The sequence below is a fragment of the Parus major genome, chromosome 19 (genome assembly GCF_001522545.3).
Source record: "Parus major isolate Abel chromosome 19, Parus_major1.1, whole genome shotgun sequence".
Classification (NCBI taxonomy): domain Eukaryota; kingdom Metazoa; phylum Chordata; class Aves; order Passeriformes; family Paridae; genus Parus; species Parus major.
In genome coordinates, this window is record NC_031787.1 from 1773705 (window position 1) to 1792637 (window position 18933).

The 18933-nt window shown below is 43.4% G+C and overlaps 1 long non-coding RNA gene across 2 annotated transcripts in view; it reads right to left on the reverse strand.

Moving 5' to 3' along the window:
* Nucleotides 1-18933, reverse strand: part of LOC117245304 — a 47373-nt gene that overhangs the window by 17401 nt on the left and 11039 nt on the right. Inside the window, exon 3 of one of the 2 annotated variants that reach the window (XR_004499885.1) lies at nt 262-630. The exons of the other annotated variant lie outside the window; for it this stretch is intronic. This is a non-coding gene — a long non-coding RNA (uncharacterized LOC117245304). Of the gene's footprint in view, nt 1-261; nt 631-18933 lie in introns of those variants that run through there. 2 annotated transcript variants of the gene reach the window in all.

Genomic DNA, 18933 nt, shown 5'->3' on the forward strand with positions numbered 1-18933 from the left:
TGGGCAGACAGAGCCTTCCATCAGCTGGAACCCTCCAGAGGGAACAGCCAAATCCATCCCAGCATTTCCTGGGATGCAGCAGGAGCAAACAGCAGCACCACTGTGCAAAGGATCATTAGCACAGGAGAAGGAGGGGCTGCATTTCTCTGACTTCCAAGACAGTAATGCCAACAACAGAGGAAAAGGGATTATCTTTTTTCTTCCAAGGCTGGGAGTGCTGTTTCAGGTTTCATGCCATGCAGACAGCAATAATAACCTGCTCTGAAAGCTGCTCTCCACACAATGGCAAATTGCTCATGGGCAGTGATGGCAAAATTTAATCCCTGCTCTTAGAATGCAACCCACATAGCCACTCAAGACAACATAATAGCACTTTTGTAGCTCTCTGCTACAAACATCACTTTGAAAAGGATACAGCTGTGGAGGGGAGTCTCCACATGCGTCATTTTTGGCTGGCTCCCAAGTCCCAGGAGCTCAGACACTCTGCTCCCTCTCACAGCCCTGCCAGCTACTGCAGAGTCACGCCTGGGGAGGGCAGAGGAAATGGATGGAGCTGTGTGAGCAGGAAGCACAAGGATAAAATTCAGTTGCTGGCCAGATGATCAGGTTAGGAATTCATTTTCTGAAGAACTGGAATGAGAGAAAACCAGGAGACAGCTCCAGTCTGGGATTTAATTTACAATCCTTGAGGCTCTGTGTGGACTCATTTAAGATTCCAAAGCTGTGGATGTGCCAAACATCAGCCATTCCTTCTCTGGATGACCACGCACAGAGGAGGCTGGACAAGAGCACAGACAGCACCAGCAATTCCTCCCTCCATCTTTCTTCCACTGTTGCCCTGAGCTGTCACTCACGCTGTTTCCAGCTGCCAAATAAATCAAGTGAGGGGCCAGAGGAGACCAAAGCCCACCCAGTTTGCTCTCAGCACTGCCCTGGCTCTGCTCAGCACCAGCAGTGCCCCATGTGCTGCTCAGCAGAGCTGGTGTCTGCTGCAGGGACAGGGCTGTTCCCACTGGGGAGGTGGCAGGAGAGCAGAGCAGGGATGCAGCTCACACAGCCAGGCTCAGAACAGGGGTGGGAATGGTCAAATCAGAGATTTTTAGGCTTCAGGTTTGAGCCTGTGTGAAACCAAGTCACATAACCTTCTCAGACTGGCCTGGGAAATCATAAGGAGGAACCCAAACAGTCCTTGAAGAAGGAAAACAACGTTGGTAGGTGTTGTTTATTGTTTACTTGCAAGAAACAGTCAAGGGCTGTTGTTCCCAGCTGACCAAACGATGGTGATGTGTTGGTTCAGTGACCAACAAGAGTTTTACATCTCAGACCCATCTATAAAAGAAGATCTGGAATAAGAAAACTTGCTCTCTCGTGCAACCAAAGCTGAGAGAGTCTGTGTGGTGCTTTGCTGCTCCTAATACAGCACAACAAATACACAAAACTTCCACTCTGGGAGCACAGCTGTGCTGGAGGGCTGCAGGAGGCAGGGGAGGAACAGCTCAGCTTCAGAAGCAGCCAGAAGGAACAAGAATCCCTTCCAGAGCTGACCAGGGCACCCAGTGCTTTGAATCTCTACCAACCCACTCTCATCTGTTTCTGAAAGCACCAAGAATCACCCACAAATTATCATAAACAATTAGTTTATGCATAACAAGTCCAAGAAAATCACAAACTTCTTATGGATCACTCAGAGAGGTAACCCTGCTGCCTGGATCCTGGGGTACCACTTGGGCCTCTGCAGCTGAATAATTGTAGGAAGAATTTCCTTTAGAATGGTCTGGTTCTCACCACAAACTTTTGGGGTGTGTTCTCCCTTCCTGGCACAAACAGACACAGGATTTTGAGTGAATTGCCCAATAATTCTGTCATGAGCTGATCTTTCTCCTTCCTCCCCTCCTCACTGTGTTACTGATGGGAACAAGGGAGTTGTTATCAATCAAGGCAAGCTGCATTATGATCTCTGCAACTGAAATGCATTTCAGATTGGAGGATAAAATGTGATTATATTTACACTTCCTTGACACAATTCAGGCAGCAAAATAACAGCTTTCTACAGACATTTTTCTTCTTCATATTTAGATTTGTCAGTATTGTGGAGCAGTGTGAGAAGGGAGGGAATTATTATAGCAGCTGAGATTCAGTGATATGTTTTAGTTGCCTCACAAATGAAGATGTTCAGTTTATGTTGTCTTCCCATCTTTTTCATCTCCAGGTTCCTTGAATACTATCCAGAGCATCCTCCAGATTGATGAAATTACATTTCAATCAATACAGTTTTATGTAAATCTATTTTTGGTTTTGACATATCCCATAAATTATTTCTACTTATAACCTTAATTGTTCTGTATTCATCAGAGGAGATGGAATTTTGAACTCATGCAGCTGTTCACAAATTAAATTTACAATTAATGAAGAAAGTAGGGGATTAGGCACTTCATATTTCCCAAAGAGCATTTGAAAAGGATATTATCAGGCTTTATATGGTCAGACTATCATTGGACCTTTTGATATTAAAGGTGTCAGCTCCAAAAAATCCCAGGAATGCAAAATCTGGTTTCACCCACCTAACCTGGGTCAGCCTAAGGTTGAGTTTGATGTGCTGGTTGGAACAAACATTATTCCTCATAACAAAAGTCTCATTTCCAGTAGACAACGATGTGTTCTCTCCTCCTCCCAACACCAGCAATGATATTGATCCCATCCACCCCACTCAGAGCACAAGGAAACCTCCCTTTACATCAGTGCCTGGCACTGTGTGACCCTGGCACCATCAGAAAACCCCCACACCTTTGCTGTGGAGTGAAAACAATTCTACTCTCAGAATTTTACATGTTTTTAGGAATTGTATGACAATTTCAAATGTGTTTCCTGGATCCCTACAAAGTATTTTGTGGAAGAGCCATCCTCTGTCATCTCTCCAGATTTACAGGGACAGTTTTCAAATCAGCAGCCAGCATAAGAATGGTTCAGTATTCTCCTCACAGCCACAAGCTCTGTAGCAGCAGAGCTGTGAAAAAGTGAGTTAACCAAAAGCATCAATAGCAATTTTTAAGGAACAATCATGTAGAATTACTGTTCAAACTTGATAATATACCATAATACACAGAGCTCATCTGCAGGATAGCACACTGAAACTGGAAAGAATGAAAGCCCTTTCTCTTTTTTTTTTACAGCTGGAATTCAAGACTTCTTCATTGGCCAATTTTCTAATACCTGCAATTTTTATTTTCTTTCATTCAGTGCCTCGTTCTTCCTCATTTTCAGCAGACTGCCCTAGGCAAAGCTGTGCTTCTCTCCATTTCAGTTTTTCCCTCTTGCACCTGCACCACTTAAACAGTAAATTGGAAATTACAGAGTACAATTAGGAACATAGCCTTGCCCTGCCATTTAGTACAGGCACAGAAAACTAAGGAGAAAACAAAGATTAAGTGTGTAAATTCCAGTGTTGTCACTGCTCCTGGGCCCAGATGACCAAGGCACTCCCTAAAGGTTCGTGCACAAGAATCAGGATCTTGAATCTGTGTGGGGAGGGAGGTTGGATCAGATGTGGTCCCTTCCAATCTTACCCATTTGTGATTATCTGCTAATGGAAGTTGATCATATCAACTATTAGAAATGCCATAAATCCCTCAATAATTCTCCAGTAACAAATGAGATGCAGTGCTGCAAATCTCCTCAAGCAACTCCGCTGCAACACCATCCAGGTGTGTCTGAGGGTGTTACCTTGCTTTAAAAAAGGGCTCCATGGCTAATTAGGGACTGGAAATTAGTTAGCCATGGGCTTTAGGAATTACACCAACAGCTCCAGGAGCCTGTCCTTATACAATACCACAGCCAGCTCCATGGAGCAACCAGCTGCACCTTGCTTTTGGAAAGAGATGGGGTTCTGGTGCAGGAAGAAACAAGGTGTGATAAAGCAAGGAGTGATAATGCAAGGTGTAATAAAGCAGCGACTGCTGAAGGGAATACTGAGGGTGAGAAGATGGAAGTCACTAAGCAAACAGATGGTTAAAGAGGAAGGTTAACTGAAGGTTAAATAAAACATTAGAAAGGAGGTGAACTGGAGAATGAATCCTGGAGGAAAAGAAATGTTAAGCACTGTGTGAATGTGTGTTCATGTCTTGAGAGAAACTGCTCTACTTTCTGCATTCTTTCTCCCTTTCACATGCACAGAAAGGTCCCCCACACTTCTGCAGGTGTCCATGGCATATGTGGAAAACTGCTGCAGGATTTTGTAAATGCACAAGAGGAAAAACTGCCAGGACAAGGTTTCTGGGAGAAGTGAGGAGTAGCTGAAGAGAGCACCAAAGCTCCTTGCCTGGAGAAGGAAACCTGGGAGCTCAGCTCTGTGGTTGTGAGCGCTTTGTTGATGGATCAGCTCAAGCCAAGGAGGGCCTGTGGGGGGAAGATGAAGCTCCTCCAGCTCCTCCACTGTGTCCTCCCTGTCTCCTCAGGGCAGCTGAGCAGCAGCAGGACAGCCTGGAGCCTTTGGGGAATTTCCCCAGAGCCCAGAGCCAGGGCTGTGCTGCCTCCCTCATCCCTGCTGCCCATCTCCTCCTCCCCAGCCCATCTCCTGACTTTACCAGTCTCTCTACAAGGGGAACAACATCCTCCCTGATGCCAGTGGGTTTTGGAAGAGCAGTGACTTTGCTAATGAAATGCTTTGCATGCCAGAGCATGCTCCCTCCATGCCTTACCACCATATGGTTAAATTTTCCCCTCCATCAGATTTAATAAATAGTGTTTACAAATTCTTAGGCGTGCCTCTCTTGTAAAATCCACTAAACCCACAACAAATATACTTATCATGGCATTAATTTGGTTAGAGATTTTCTCAGAGTATTGACAGCCATATCTAATTTCTAAGGATTTATTTTTATTTCAAAATATATTAGATACATTTTTTCTTTACCCACTACAATTCCTTTATAATTGTGTTTCCTCTGAAGGCAGGGGGCAGCTGCTTTACAACCATCCACTGACAGACTACATTCCCTCTAAAATATCCTTCAATAATTAATATTTTATATTTATTCACAAGTAAGAACTTAAACTTTCCTACACGGATCTACAAAGCCCTGAGTTCATTCATCCTACAACTGAACACTGACATTTCATGGTTCAAACACCACTCCCTGCTGGGAGATTATCTGCTACCATGGTCTAGATATTAATATCTGCAGTCTGTGAAGAAGCTTTAATAATCTTAAATATAAATTTTAATATAAATTCCCTCATTCTTGGTCCTAAAAAATGAGACCAAGCAGACACCCAAAAAAGCAGAGACTTCATTTTTATATTCAGCACCAATTCTTGATACATTTCCTTTCTTGGTTAATCAACTGGCTTCTATTAACAATAAAATACCTGGACTAGTACTGAACTGAGCATTCTGCTGGCAGATCTGCCCACATTTCTCTTGAAATATGAATGTTATCTACCATAGATGTACAAGACTCCTTTCCACCCAGCACTTTCAGATTATTAGTATAGATTCATTGTGGTAAATAAATGTTGTCATGGTTTGGATCTAACCCACTGCAAGCACCAGCATTTTCCCATCTATCCGTGCTCCCAGAGCCACAGATTCATCCCCATTTCTTCCTGTATGGAGAAACTCTGCAGAAGGAGCCTGTGACCAGTGAGCAGCTGCTCCCTTGATACAAATTTTAATATAAATTCCCCCCTGTGCCAGCAAGGAGCACGAGATCCCCACCACATTTTTACTGTTGGACAGCTCCGAGGGTGCAGGGAAGTGTGAAGTGTTCATGGTGATGGCTGAACTCACCAAGAGTTTCCTTCTGCTAGGATTTGTCCTGACAGGAATTACTGCCTCACTGATGTCAAACTCCATTCTGAGCACGTGGGAATTGTTACCATTGAGTTAAAATGTGTGTGGCACCAAGTGGGAGAGAAATCAGACAGTGGATGAGGAAGAATGAGATCTTCTAAAATATGAAAGATATTGCCTGGTACAGGGAAGAAGGTCACATGAAGAATAACCCCTTAAGTAATCAAAAATACCTCTGTGAAAGGACAGGACAGAAGTGCTGGGGTCAATTGATACAGATACATTTGGTGACTGGGTTATTTGCCTCTGGAACCCTGAATCATGTTAAGGTCAGGAAATAAAGCTCACAGTCTGTATCACACCTGGATCACACACAGGGGAAACTGCTCCAGACAGGAAGCACAGCTCTGTTTTATGCTATGTTAACAGTAACCAGCACATTCCATCATTTCCCCTGTGCTTCAGCAACAGAACTGGTGAAAGCAGGACAGCAATTATTTTTAGTGGCTAAAAAATTAATCTGATGTCTTCTCATCTATCTCAGAGTTAGTGGCCACCAGGGCTACAGCTTCTCCTTCCTTGGAATATCTTTAGCATAAGGCAGTTTCATTATGACAGAAAGACACCAGCAAAGCTTCAAATAGCACTTCATTTTATCATTGAGCCAACAAAATCAAGATGACAGATAGCCAAGCTCAGTCAAAAATGCTGCTGCTATTTCATACCCACCATTCAACACTGCCACAATAGCAATAACATGTGGATAACATTATGGATTATCAATTCTGGAGCAGCATAACTGGCTTCTCTCTTAGTCAGCTGCTAAATTATTCTGAGCTAGTCCTTAAACTAAACAATTGAGCAGCCAGCCCTATAGAGATTGCTTCAGAAGCAGTTTTATGAGGTCTTAAGGGGCTGACATGCAGATTTCTGGAGAAACCAGGGTTTCTGCTTGGCCTTGCTGAAGACTGGGCAGGCACCTGAGAGAGGCAGACACCCCTCCCTGCCCCTCTAAGTTTTCAAAGGCTCCTCATACTGACCTAAAATGCACTGCTCTCCAAAAGAATAAACACAGTCAAATAAGAAAACAAATGCAAGTATACTGAGGTATATAAATCTCCTCTGGAGGATGCAGTATAGTGACCTTTTACTGAACCACTGTGGATTAGCTCTTCTGTATTACTGAGATGTCTTGAATGAATCCTTTTTTGGAAGATCATTGAACACAGAACAAATAAAATGGTGATATTTAGCTGTTGGAATATTGCTTCACCTTTCCCAAAATTATTCTGTGCACACCTATGTGTAGCAGACTGTATTGAAAAGATATGAATTGATCTCACCTTATCCCTTTTTTGTTGCTGTGGAGGTATTTTTAATCACTTGTCTAGTGTTACTAATCTTTGCATTTTCTCTTACAAGCCCCATTTAAAGAAAGGCTTCCCTGTGCTCCTTGTGTGTCCATTTCAATTCCACAGGAATTCCTAGTCTCACAGTGATCACATCAAATGTCACCAAGTATTGATGGTAAATACTTTAAAAGCAAATTATTACTTCATAAAATCTTTATACTCTTGATAGAGAAAAGTTTTCCTTTTTAAAAAAACAGCCTGACTCAATCTCTCAATGCTCATGAACCTGTGGAGTGGAAAGTTTTCTGGATAGCTCTTGACTACCAGGAATTTTTTTTACCCACTTGTGTTTTGGCACCTTTCATCTCAACCTCTTTCTGAAGCTGATCATCCCTGTGGTGCCTAAATGAGAAATGACAGAGAACCCATAGGGAAAATAAGGCTGATGAAATGCAAAGTAGCATTATTTATGCTGAGTCTGTGTGCAAAGTGCATTTCAAACTTCCTTAATTTTTCAGTAATAACCAATGTTGGGGGGATGGGGCAAAGTGAATATTTGCATTTGATATTTCTGAATAGCTCATCTTTTTCTTTCTCCCTTGGCTCAGTGAAGCACAGTTATTTATTATTTTTTTCCCCCCATTTGACTTGAAGATCTGAGGGATAACTGAAACCCTGCAGGAAACATAACCAGCATCTTTGGGGTCCACAGATGGGAGGGGGAAATAGGCTGGAGAGGGGGGATTTGAGGCCACCTCTCCTCTGAGCCTACAGGAGATGAATGCCAGCTGCTCAGATTTGGAGGTGCATTGCTGTGGGAGCCTCACATCGATGCTGCCAGTATCATATTCCTGTTCCCCACTGAAATTAATTACTTGACTCTGAAATATTACCATGGTTGCTGCTCTTTAAACAAATAGCCTGTCTCCTTGAACAAAAGCCAGCAGCTGTAAAGTGCTGCTCCAGGGTCAGCCACCTCCAGGCAAGGCTCTGCCACACTCCAGCCCAGGGTGGGCTTTAGAGTTGTGGGTCCAGGATTTAAACAGTAAAGAGCCAAATCCTGATTTGTCCCAGAGCACCTGGGACTTCATTGGCCTTATTCAGCACTATGTAAGAAATTATCCAAAGGAGATAGGATTGATAAAATCCAGAGATAATTCATTCAATATTTAACCCTAGAAATATGACTGGAGGACCCATGTGCAAACCCAAATCAAACCTTCTCACACAGAAATCTCTGACCTTGATGGAATGCATTGGGTCAGGCAGGCAAGCAGGAAAAAAACCTGTTGTTAATCTGACCTTCTGCCTTTGCTCCTCGTATTGCAGAAGCTGGGAGGGGCACACACCCCTGTTTTCTTGAAGGGAATCTTGCTGATTTGTCACCTGCAGAGTTTCAAAGCCAGCAGTGAGCGGGCAGGAGGCACCAGTGCATCCCTGCATCTCACCCTGCTGATGCCTCAAGTTGTAGCTTTCACATTTCCCAGATTCTCTACTGCATTGCTATATAACTATATAACTCTGGGCTTCATATAAAGGGTTAGCAAGTTCTCCTCACGGTGTAGTCAGACAAAACAATCCTTTTCCACCTGAGAACCAAGGACACTGCTGCAGCTTCAGGCCCCAAAAGTATTAACAGTGAATTAAAAGCAATCTGGGAGGAGGGGACTCCATAACCTGAAGCTGAAATTGCACAATTAACCCCAATATGGAAACGGACCAAAACTTAGAAAAGTGTAAAAACTCCTGAGCAAGGTGGAGGTGTGGCTGTGTTTGGGTGGAGCCACAGCCAGGCTCTTGTACTGCCCAAGGTGCATCCTCTGAAGGCTTTTTTTTTTCCATGGAGCTCAGTGGAGGGGAAGAGGGAAGGGAAACAGAAAGATAGCAAATGTTCATAGTGACATGCTAGTTAAGTTCTAAATTATGTCTCTAATTACTTGGCATGATTTATGGAGACAGTTTAACAAGGTCATAAAGAACCACAAAGGGGCACAACCTGCTCGCCAGCTGGAATCTCTGCCACTGAAGTGCTCCCTTTTCTCCTGCTCTGTCATGCTTCTTGTGCCTCCACCCACACTGTCCAGCATCTCTGTGGCTGGATGGAGTCAGGCTTAACGCTTTAGGTACCTTTGGGGGCTAATTTAATACCTCTGAGACAGCACTGCAAAGGTTTAGGGACAGCAAAGCTGGGCTGAGGTGTTGTGTTCCAGGGTATTTGTAAAACAAATGTGCCAAAGGAGTAGCTAAAAGAAAATACTTCCATTAATGGCTCTTGTAAAGAAATGAGAAAGCTGGCAAGCAATTAGGTAGGAGCAAAAAGGGAGAAAACAATCTGCTGTAATGGCAAGGCCAAGCAGCATGAGAGCCTGTCAGGGGGACAGGAAAACAGAGCTGCAGTCCACAGACCTTGTCCTGCACCCTCCTGCAATAAGCAAGAGGATGCTGAAGGCCCTGCCCAGTGACTTTTGGTCCCAAAGAGCTGCAGAGGAAGAGTCACTGATCCCAAATGTGCAGCAGGGCTTTGCAGCCCCTGAGTGCACATCACTGCCAGGGAGAGCTCTGACTCTGCTGGGGCCTTGGGGAAGGAGCATGTGCCCCTCCTGTGGCAAGGAAGAGACTGCAATCCAACCCTGGTGCATTTTAAGGCTTCTATAAATAATTAAGGGAGCTCATTAATTAATAAAAAGAGAGTGAAACTGCAAAAACAGGAGGAGAGGGGCACTGAATACCCACTGGGGGATAAGAAGTATGTCCTACACTGCAGCTTACACAGTCTGAAGTCTTTTAAAGTGGCTTTGTGGTTTGAGCTAGAGAAGCAAATCTTAGCTGGAAGAAAAATCTTCTGGGAATAACAAAGCTACTTCCTAAATCCAAGTTACACTTGGGAAGATTTTTCAAGATTTACACACTCAAGTGAGAACAGCATGGGCTGTGTACAGATGTGTCTGTGTATTTCTCAAACACAAGAGGAAAAAAAGGGATCTAGCTGGTGCCTGAGGTTGGCTTGCCCCAACAAGGCTTTGGGGAAGAGATAAAATACAGCAATGCAGAGAAAAACATCTTTCACTAATTAGATCATTATTAGTCTCCTCTGGCTCAAACGTGGGCAGCTTTGAAACCCTAGCTGCTATCAAAGAAAAGATTTACAGAAGTTCCACAAAGACAGAAAGAAACAATAAAGTCTGGTAATATCCCAGTGGGCTGAGAATTGGTAGAGTACACTGACTGCAAGTCACTAATTACAGCAGCTTTGAAATCAGAAGCTTGAATCTGTGCTAAACAGCAACACGGTGCTTTGGGCCACAGCTTCAAGTGCAGAGAAGAAAAGTGCCAAACACACACACACACCCAGGCACAGACAAGTCATTCCAAAAGGAAACCAGGGAACTGCAGGTGCAGCTGGATGCTTGAGAGCAATTACCCAGTGGGTGATTGAACTGCATATTTCATATGCACCATTACCTCTCTGCACCCCTCATGCCTATTTGTGCATTTGACTTCCCTGCCCATCTTTAAGAATCTGACCTTGGTACCTGAAAATACCAAACTTCTTGAACTGCTGATCCTGATGTCTAGCAGGCATCAGGGTTTTAAGCAGGTGAAAGAGCTGTTTTATCTCATATTACTGACACACTGCCTGACATGAAATTGGTACTTTGCTGCTGATGACTTCTCATCTCCTGAATATTTCCCTGGGAAGTTTTGGCATGCAGCTGGTGAGCCGTGCAGCACAAGTGAGGGGAGAGGAGATGTATGTCTACCCTACAGGAAGGAAATGCAGATAAAAGGTTTTAAATGAGGTTGAAGCCTGTGATCTTGCCAAATCAGGAAAATGGAAGGCAATACAGGTGCCTGTGCTAAAGGGCTATCTTTTGCTGTCAAGCAGCCTGACATTTGCTCTGGTTTCAAATACTTATAATCTCTTGTGAAATACCCTTTGGATTTTGCTGTCAGCAGCTCTGGAGAGGGGTGGGATGTGGGATGGGAGGGCAGGAGGAGGATGGAGGAGCACACAGAGCTGCCCAGGGTCTGGCACCCAGCCCTTGAGGGAAAGCAGCACCCTGATTTTTTCACACTGATGAAAAAAATCCTCCAGCATGAAACAAGCGCAGAGTACATTTGAAGAAAAATGTATTTAACTAGAGGAAAAGCTGCTTGGCAGCAAAAGATAGCCCTTTAGCACAGGCATCTGTATTACCTTCCATTTTCTTGATTTGGCAAGACTTTCACTTGCTACTTTAGGGCTCACATAGCTCTACCCCCTTAATAGATGTTTATTAGCAGGCAGCAAGCTGCATGCAAGGAGTAAAGGAGTTTTTCCCAGTGCAGGACCAGCACTGCTAAATTTTCCTTGCCTGGGGCAGAGAAGGTAAGGGTGACTTCCAAATCTGTCAGGTTTTAGTGCTCTAACTCCACAGTACTGGCAATCCCAGAAAATGATATTAATCCTGAAATATGTGTCTGATGTAACATCTAACTGAAATGGTGAGGGGAAGGGGTTGGAGCTTAATTGTGCTGCTTCATTTTTACTGCTGGTGGTCTGCAGTGCCTTCCAAGAAAGAGCAACAGAAGGGAACAGAACTTGAAGTAATTATGCTAAAGAATGGATATTAGTTGCAGAAAAGCTACACAGTTATTCATTGCTACTCCATAGTAGTTTTAAATGGCTGAATAAATGTAAGAACTGATGGATGAAATGATGGAGAAAAGATATTTCCACTTGGTATGGAAAAAATCTCTGTCTAAAGCTGCAATGATTTATTAATATATCTAATCAATAGCAATATGTCTGTATCAACTTTACATTTAATTTAAACTTTAAAGGCTCAATGTACTCATTAAATAATATAATAGATTTACATATTTTAATTATATTTTATGGATTTTATAGTCTTAGAAAAGCATAGCCAGTGAGTTAATATTTGCTGAGCACGACTGTGTAAAATACAGAGAAGGTATTTCAGGTCTTGTGCCAAGGACACATCAAGGTGATATCCTTTAGACCAAGCAGGAGTCCTGCATACATTCAGTTGTGTTATGTGTCTTCTAACAGGGAAACTGAGTCCTGGGACAGGAGGAGTGGACTTGGCCCAGGCCTCAGAGCAGGCAGGAACAGAGCCAGGCTGAGGGCTCCCTCTGTCCACCTTTATCCAGACATCAGGCTGAAAGAATGATTTGACAGAAGGCTGGCATGCCCAGAATTGCTTTCCCAACCACATCAGATCGATTTATAAAAGATCTTAATCTTTCTGCAAACCTTGCATCTCTCTTAAACAACCACAACTGTAACACCAACGCTGACACGTCAAGTGCTGCCTTCCAGTTAAATGCAGCTCCCTCCAACCAAGGTCAACACCTACTGAATCCCATCCTCCAGAGCTTCAGCAACCAAAGCAACAGCTGAAGGCATGAGTACACAAGATTTGAAATAAAAACTGAAGTGAAAACATAGAGGAAAGAAGGTCAGCACTGCCAGCTCTCCTGACACCACTGAAGGGCTGGGATACCTCATGTCTCCTCTACAGCTTCTGCTATTTGGTCTTGTGAGGAGAAAAATAAAGATTCTGATTCTCATGGCTGTGAAGAAAAATACCTCAAAATTCCTACCTAATGCAGCCCAAGGAGGTTCTAATCTTAGTTGAAGCCTGCTGGTAGTACTGAGTTATAAAACACTGCAACAGCACATAACAACAAAAGAACAAGCAGTCACTTGTCTGTAATTTGTTGACTCCTAGCATCTGAAAGCCTTCTGTTGATTTAGTAGTCAATCCTCAATTGCTCTCCAGCTTTCTTTTCTCCTTGTGTAAAAGCATTTTCTCACATCTACACCAGAAATACATCAATAGAGCTCTGTAAGAGCCATAAAATCCACAGTCTGGGATGTTTTGCTGTTTTAAGATCACTTCACTGATTTAGGGAAATAATTAATTGCTCTCTCTTCCTTTCTACTTCTTTTCAAGCAAGAATGCCCTTCCCTGCTCAGTGACCTGCACCATCCTCCTGCCTTGGTTTACACTGTCCCTTCACAGCAGGTCCCACAGGAGCTGGCTTGGCCTGGGGAAGGAAAAAACAGCTCTTGGGCAGCAAAATTTGGGTCATGGGTAGTTTGGCTTTTTCACTGTGGGACAGAGACCAGGTAGCCAAAGCATTTAGCACCCCTGGAGGTGTCCAAGGCCAGGCTGGATGGAGCTCTGGTCCAGTGGAGTGTGTTGGCAGTGGGGCTGGAACAAAATGAGCTTTAAGGTCTCTTCCAAGCCAGCCTGTTCTGTGATTCTGTGATTGTGTGACCTGACTGACAGCTCAGGAGCCCTGGTGAACAGGGGGAAACTCTCCCTCAGCACTCTTCCCACCTGGTTTTCCATTTACAAATTCAGGTCTTATTCAGAGCACTTTCTGCTTCTTGCAAGACAGATCCCAGAAATTCCCCTGTTCAGCACAAAATCTGGATTTCCTCACTTGCCTTCATTTCCAGTGACCTGCATGTATTGTTTTGTATTGCATTTTTTCTTTACTGGGAACTTTTGAGACCTCTGTCATGTAAGTATGGGACAATTGTGGCTTGGCCTGGCACAGGGGCAGACAGAAACAGTAGTAAAAACACACACAGAATTTCTGCTTGCATCTGAGCCTCAGTGTCTGAAATTTGATCCAAATTCTGGTGCAGGCAGGTCCAGTGAGACCCTCAGTGTGTTATACCTTAACAGCTTCTGCTGGTTTGGCCTGGGTACAATTTGTTCTCCTCACAGCAGCCAGTACAGAACCATGTGTTGGATTTCTGCTGGGAACAGGATGATAACTCAGGGATGTTTTAATTTCCTCTGAGCAGTGTTTGTACAGAGCCAAGGCCTTTTCTGCTCCTCACCCCCTCAGTGAGGGGACACAGCCAGGACAGCTGACCCCAACTGACCACAGGACCATCCCAGACCACGTGCTGTCATCCTCAGAAATGCTGGTTTAGGAATAACAATTAGTGGTTTAATTAATCTCTGTTATCTGCTACCCTCTTGAACTCTATTATATAATAGTTTGTTTTAATTTTTAAATAAATTGTACTTATTGGTCCTAATACCATTCCCCTGAATATGTACACAGATGACATTGTTTCACTGATTCTCCCAAAAACACAGGTTTTAAATGAAATACAAAATAAAACTAAACCACAACAAGGGTAGGAATTGCCCACAAACAGTCAACCTGTGATGGCTGAAACAGGTATTTATTATGAGATATTTCCTAGGGGGCACTTCCTTAGAGAGCAACACAAAACCTCTACACAGTGTTCCAGCAGCACCACTTTTCCATGGTTTCACCACAAGAGAAAACAGGAATGCCTTCTGAGGCACACATGAGCTAATGAAGGTCAGTCCCAGGGTCACAGCTGTACCACTGCCAGACCAGCCCAGACTGGGTCAGCCTTGACCTCTGGGCAAGCTCCTTCCTCTTCTGACTCCTCTTTTACCTTCATATCACAAACCAAATTTCATGATCTTCTCTGAATGCATCACATTCCCATTCCTACCCCTTGTCTCCAGGGTCTCATCCCCCTGCTCCCTTCAGCCTTGGCTCCAATTCCAGCTCTCCCTGGTGTTTCTGCATTTGCTCAGTAAACACACCATGTTCTGTGCAATATAAAACATGAGCATCTCATACACTGATAAAATTACTTCTGTGCTTACACAGCTACTTAATTCCATTTTGCCATTGATTTGTCATTTTAAAGTTAAATAATAAACATGGATTGCAGCCAGGATACTGAGTGCTGCTTTCTCCCCCTCTAGCTTTTGATTTATGTGTTTGTTTATTTACTGATAGATTTAAGTACTCCCTTTTGCATTTCACACATAATCTGGCAAATCCTGGGGATTTACTTTCACAATTGATTAGAAAAGTCAAAGTTTTACAGATAGGATTAAAATGGAAAATACCTAGAAGCCTTGATGGAATCTACTTATGACAAACAGTATCTCCAATGGGCTCTCCAGCCTTAAAATCCTGTGTTGTGTGTTGCCAGAACTGTGAAGATAAAACCATTTCCTGTTACAGGTATCATGTCAATTAAAGAAACACACTTGACTTGCTCATTTGTTCTGTCTGGGAGTGTCTTGTGGGCTTTTCATTCCATTCATTTGCCATTTGCTGGTAGTTTTCTTCTCTTCAAGATTCTATCAGACAGGCTGGAAGGCAATGCTCAGGCAAGCAGTGCATTTCCAATACTGTCATTTCAGTAAATTCAAAAATTCTCAAACTGTTGACATGTGACATTTTGGTTTTTTTCCTTTTCTGTTTTAGCTCCAAACCATGTATTACTTCTTCAGTGTTATTTACTCTTAAATCTGTGTTTAGGATATTACTAATGCTTTATGACAGGGAAAACTGCTTTTCAGCTTTTTGATTCTCAGTCAAATGGTGAGCCTGGCTTCCTTTTGATCCACTCTTACAACCAAAGCAACCCAAACCAAATCAGTTATTCACACACAGCTGACTCCACAGTGGAATAATTTTCCAGATCATGAAATTTCAGTGCAGAGTGATAAAAAGATTAGGCTGGTGTCAAAGAGTAGATTATGGGGCAGCCTGGAGAAAAGAATTAGATCTGCTGCTAATCGCATTCTCCTGGGGCTCAAGCCCTGCTGCTGCTGGGTGGTGAAACTCAATTCTGCTGCACAGAGCCATCAGTGCTTTGAACACATAACAGGGGCCTTGTTTTACTGTTCTTGGTGAATTTAATGCCAAAATGTGGGGAGGAAAGGAAAGAGATTGTGTGCTGGGTCAAGAAATTCCCCAGAGAGCAAGGCATCCCTACGCTGTTAGCTGACCACAGGGATTTGAGAAGGAAATGTTGATATTTCCATCAGTATTTCCATATTGATGGAGCCTGCCTGTTCTCAGAAATGTGCAGTGAGCTGACATGGTGGAAAAGCTCTGTTTGCATGTCCCAGTGCTGGAATGTCACATAAAGCCAGGAACAGACAATGCACAGAGACCCTCACAAGGCACTGGAAAACACCCCAGTGAAGTGAAAATAACCATCCCCATTAAGTGGCAGCAGTCATTGCCTAATTGCTGTCCAGAGAGGTGTCCTAACTGAGAGCAGATGAAGTTTAGCACATCTTGGGCAGTAGATTATTGCTCAGATATGAAGGGAAGAAATGGAAAATCAGAAATACGAGACTAAGGCATTTCACTCTGAGGCTGAAGGTGCTCATTTTTGCTATACAAAGCCAGAGCAGGGCTGGGGATCCACTGAACTGAGGTGTTTTTCTCTCCCCATCCCTAAGGTCAGGGTCTTGCAGGGACTGGGCTGAAATGCCCCTGGTTTTGGATTTGTTTGCTTCCAAGTGGGGAAGGAGCAGGACCTGAGCCCTCCTGCTCCAGCTGGACATTTAACCCAGCCCAGGCTGGACCTCAGCCCTGCTCTGGCTCTGTTTGTTCTCTGGAGCCCAGAACAGCTCAAAAGCACCTTTCTTCAGGCAGAATCATGACCCCTGTGCTCACTCTAAGTCCCCTGGCCCTAGTGAAGGCTCCAGCTTTGTCAAAATAATGTGACTATTTTTTTATCTTTTCCCTAACCCAGCAATTCCTCTTTCTTTGGAAGAGCTTTGACCTTTAAATGAAGATGCATGCCAAGAAAAATCCAGAGCTTGTTATCAAGACAATCTGTGGCATAGGCTGTGTGGTTATGTCCAGCACAGGTGATGAATCAGATCTATCATGTCTAGATACAAAGGCCTTTTTTATCCTTGCAAACTCGGGGCTTTCCAAATCTTTAAGCCTGATCAGAGATAGAGCACTACAAGAGCTTACTTAAATCTCAGCAAGCAGAAAAGAGGGTGAGGGGGAGAGAGCTCACATAAAATAAAGACCACTTTTTAAAGATAAAACATATCTCCAGGTACAAGGAAAGCCTTTAAGAGAACAGAAGAGATCTTTGTCAGGAATGTATCTCATTTAGTCCCATTGTTTCATGCTTTGCAGTAAGCCAGCCATTTATCTTGCCTTTTTTTGCACAGGTTTTGGGGTTTTTTCCTCCATTCCTGATGCCAGTTTCCATTTCATTAGGAAAGGAATCACTGATGAGGTGCTAGTCCTGTCTCTCTGCAAGCAGGCCTCAAACACAGGCTGATCAGGAAAAAGAAAATAGTCTTGTGACCTGAAACCTGACTGCTTGAACAAGTACAGTTTTATTTCTGCTGTGCTGTGTTATGGATGGCTGCTTAGTGTTTATGGCATGCAGACAAAGAACTCCATGTCAGAGTACCTATGGTTAGATACCTTCAACACATGTTGACATCCCAAAGGGGGCAATTTTCAAAGGGAAATGCAAAGGGCAGAAGAATTCCTAAATTTGCACACAATTTCCCCTGTGGGCTCTGTGAGCTGAGCCTTCCTGGTTCACAGCACATTACTGGGATGCTGTATGTGTGTCCCTGAAAGCCTCAGAGGGATGTCTCATTTTCACACTTGGTGTACTGTACACACATTTGTTTGTGGAGTTACATGCCCAGACAAGGAGACAATCACATTCCTGTAGCTTGAGTAGCTCTGTAATGAGGCATAATGTGCTGGCATGGGTTTTGCACAGGGAAGCTTCCAGAAAGGCCATGGCAGCTTGGGCCTGACCCTTGGTTCAACAATGCTGCAGACCAGGATATTTTCTGTGCAATGTGGCTGCACACTGAGCACACACAAGGTGTCACATGCAGTCTACACCCAAACATCCTTCACCTGATGCTCCCTTGAAAAGCCAAGTCCTGACCCACACAGCAGCTCATTTTGGCCACTTGAGGTGTTCCACAGTGAGAGAGCAAGAGAGGGGACATCACTTTTCTGTCCCCATCCTGAACTCAGCCTCCACTCAGACTGTGTCTGACACAAACTAAGCTGTTGCCAGAAATACCCATCTTGGAGCTTGAAAAATGTGTTTTTCCCAGGAACATCAGTCTAATAAAATACAGTTCTGCCTATGACCCCAGTCTCTTTCATATCCTCTGACAATACTCCTACATGACTATCATGATGCTACACAAGTCTCACAGCTTCCAGCTATGTTTTTGTTAAATTCCACTTAGATAGCCATGAAAGAAAACAAACACAGCATTTACAGAACCTTGTCCCTCAGCTTTATAAGGTTAAGATTTATAAAGCACAGAGTTATTTTATGCAGCTTCTAAGTGACTAATCTAATGTCTTCTCCATTTAGAGAACACACAGCATTTTGCAGAAATGTACAGGGTTGATTCACTTGTGAGATGTGCAGGAGTGGCACACACCACTTCCACTCACATCACCAAAACACTCTGGGAATTGTTGTGCTGGGAGTTTGATCAAACTCCTGCACAGATACAATTCCCACAAGGGCTTCATATTTTGAAGATCCAGATTCACTAACCAGAAACCTGATTTTCAGAAGAGAAAAAAAATCCAGCAGCCTTCTGAGTCTCCCTCCTCTGTTTTCTTCCAAAAACAATGCATGTGCATGACTTCTATTCATTCCTGCAGACATGGAATATGATGCCAAAACCCACTTTAGTAAATCTCTTATTTTAATGTTGCATTATTTCTCAGCCCTCCCTATTTTCATCTTCCTACTGGTCCATGTTTTCTGTTCTTATTCTAGAATTTACAGGTCAGGGACTGTCCTTTTTCTTATTGTGATGGGGGGTTTTTCACCTCTGTATTTTCTATTCTTCTGTATTTGTATAATCCACAGTGCAGAAAGCTTTTAGTAATGAGTTTGAATGTTTTCCATCACCTCTATATCTGTTTTCCCTGTTTATGCTGGAGCAAAAGAGG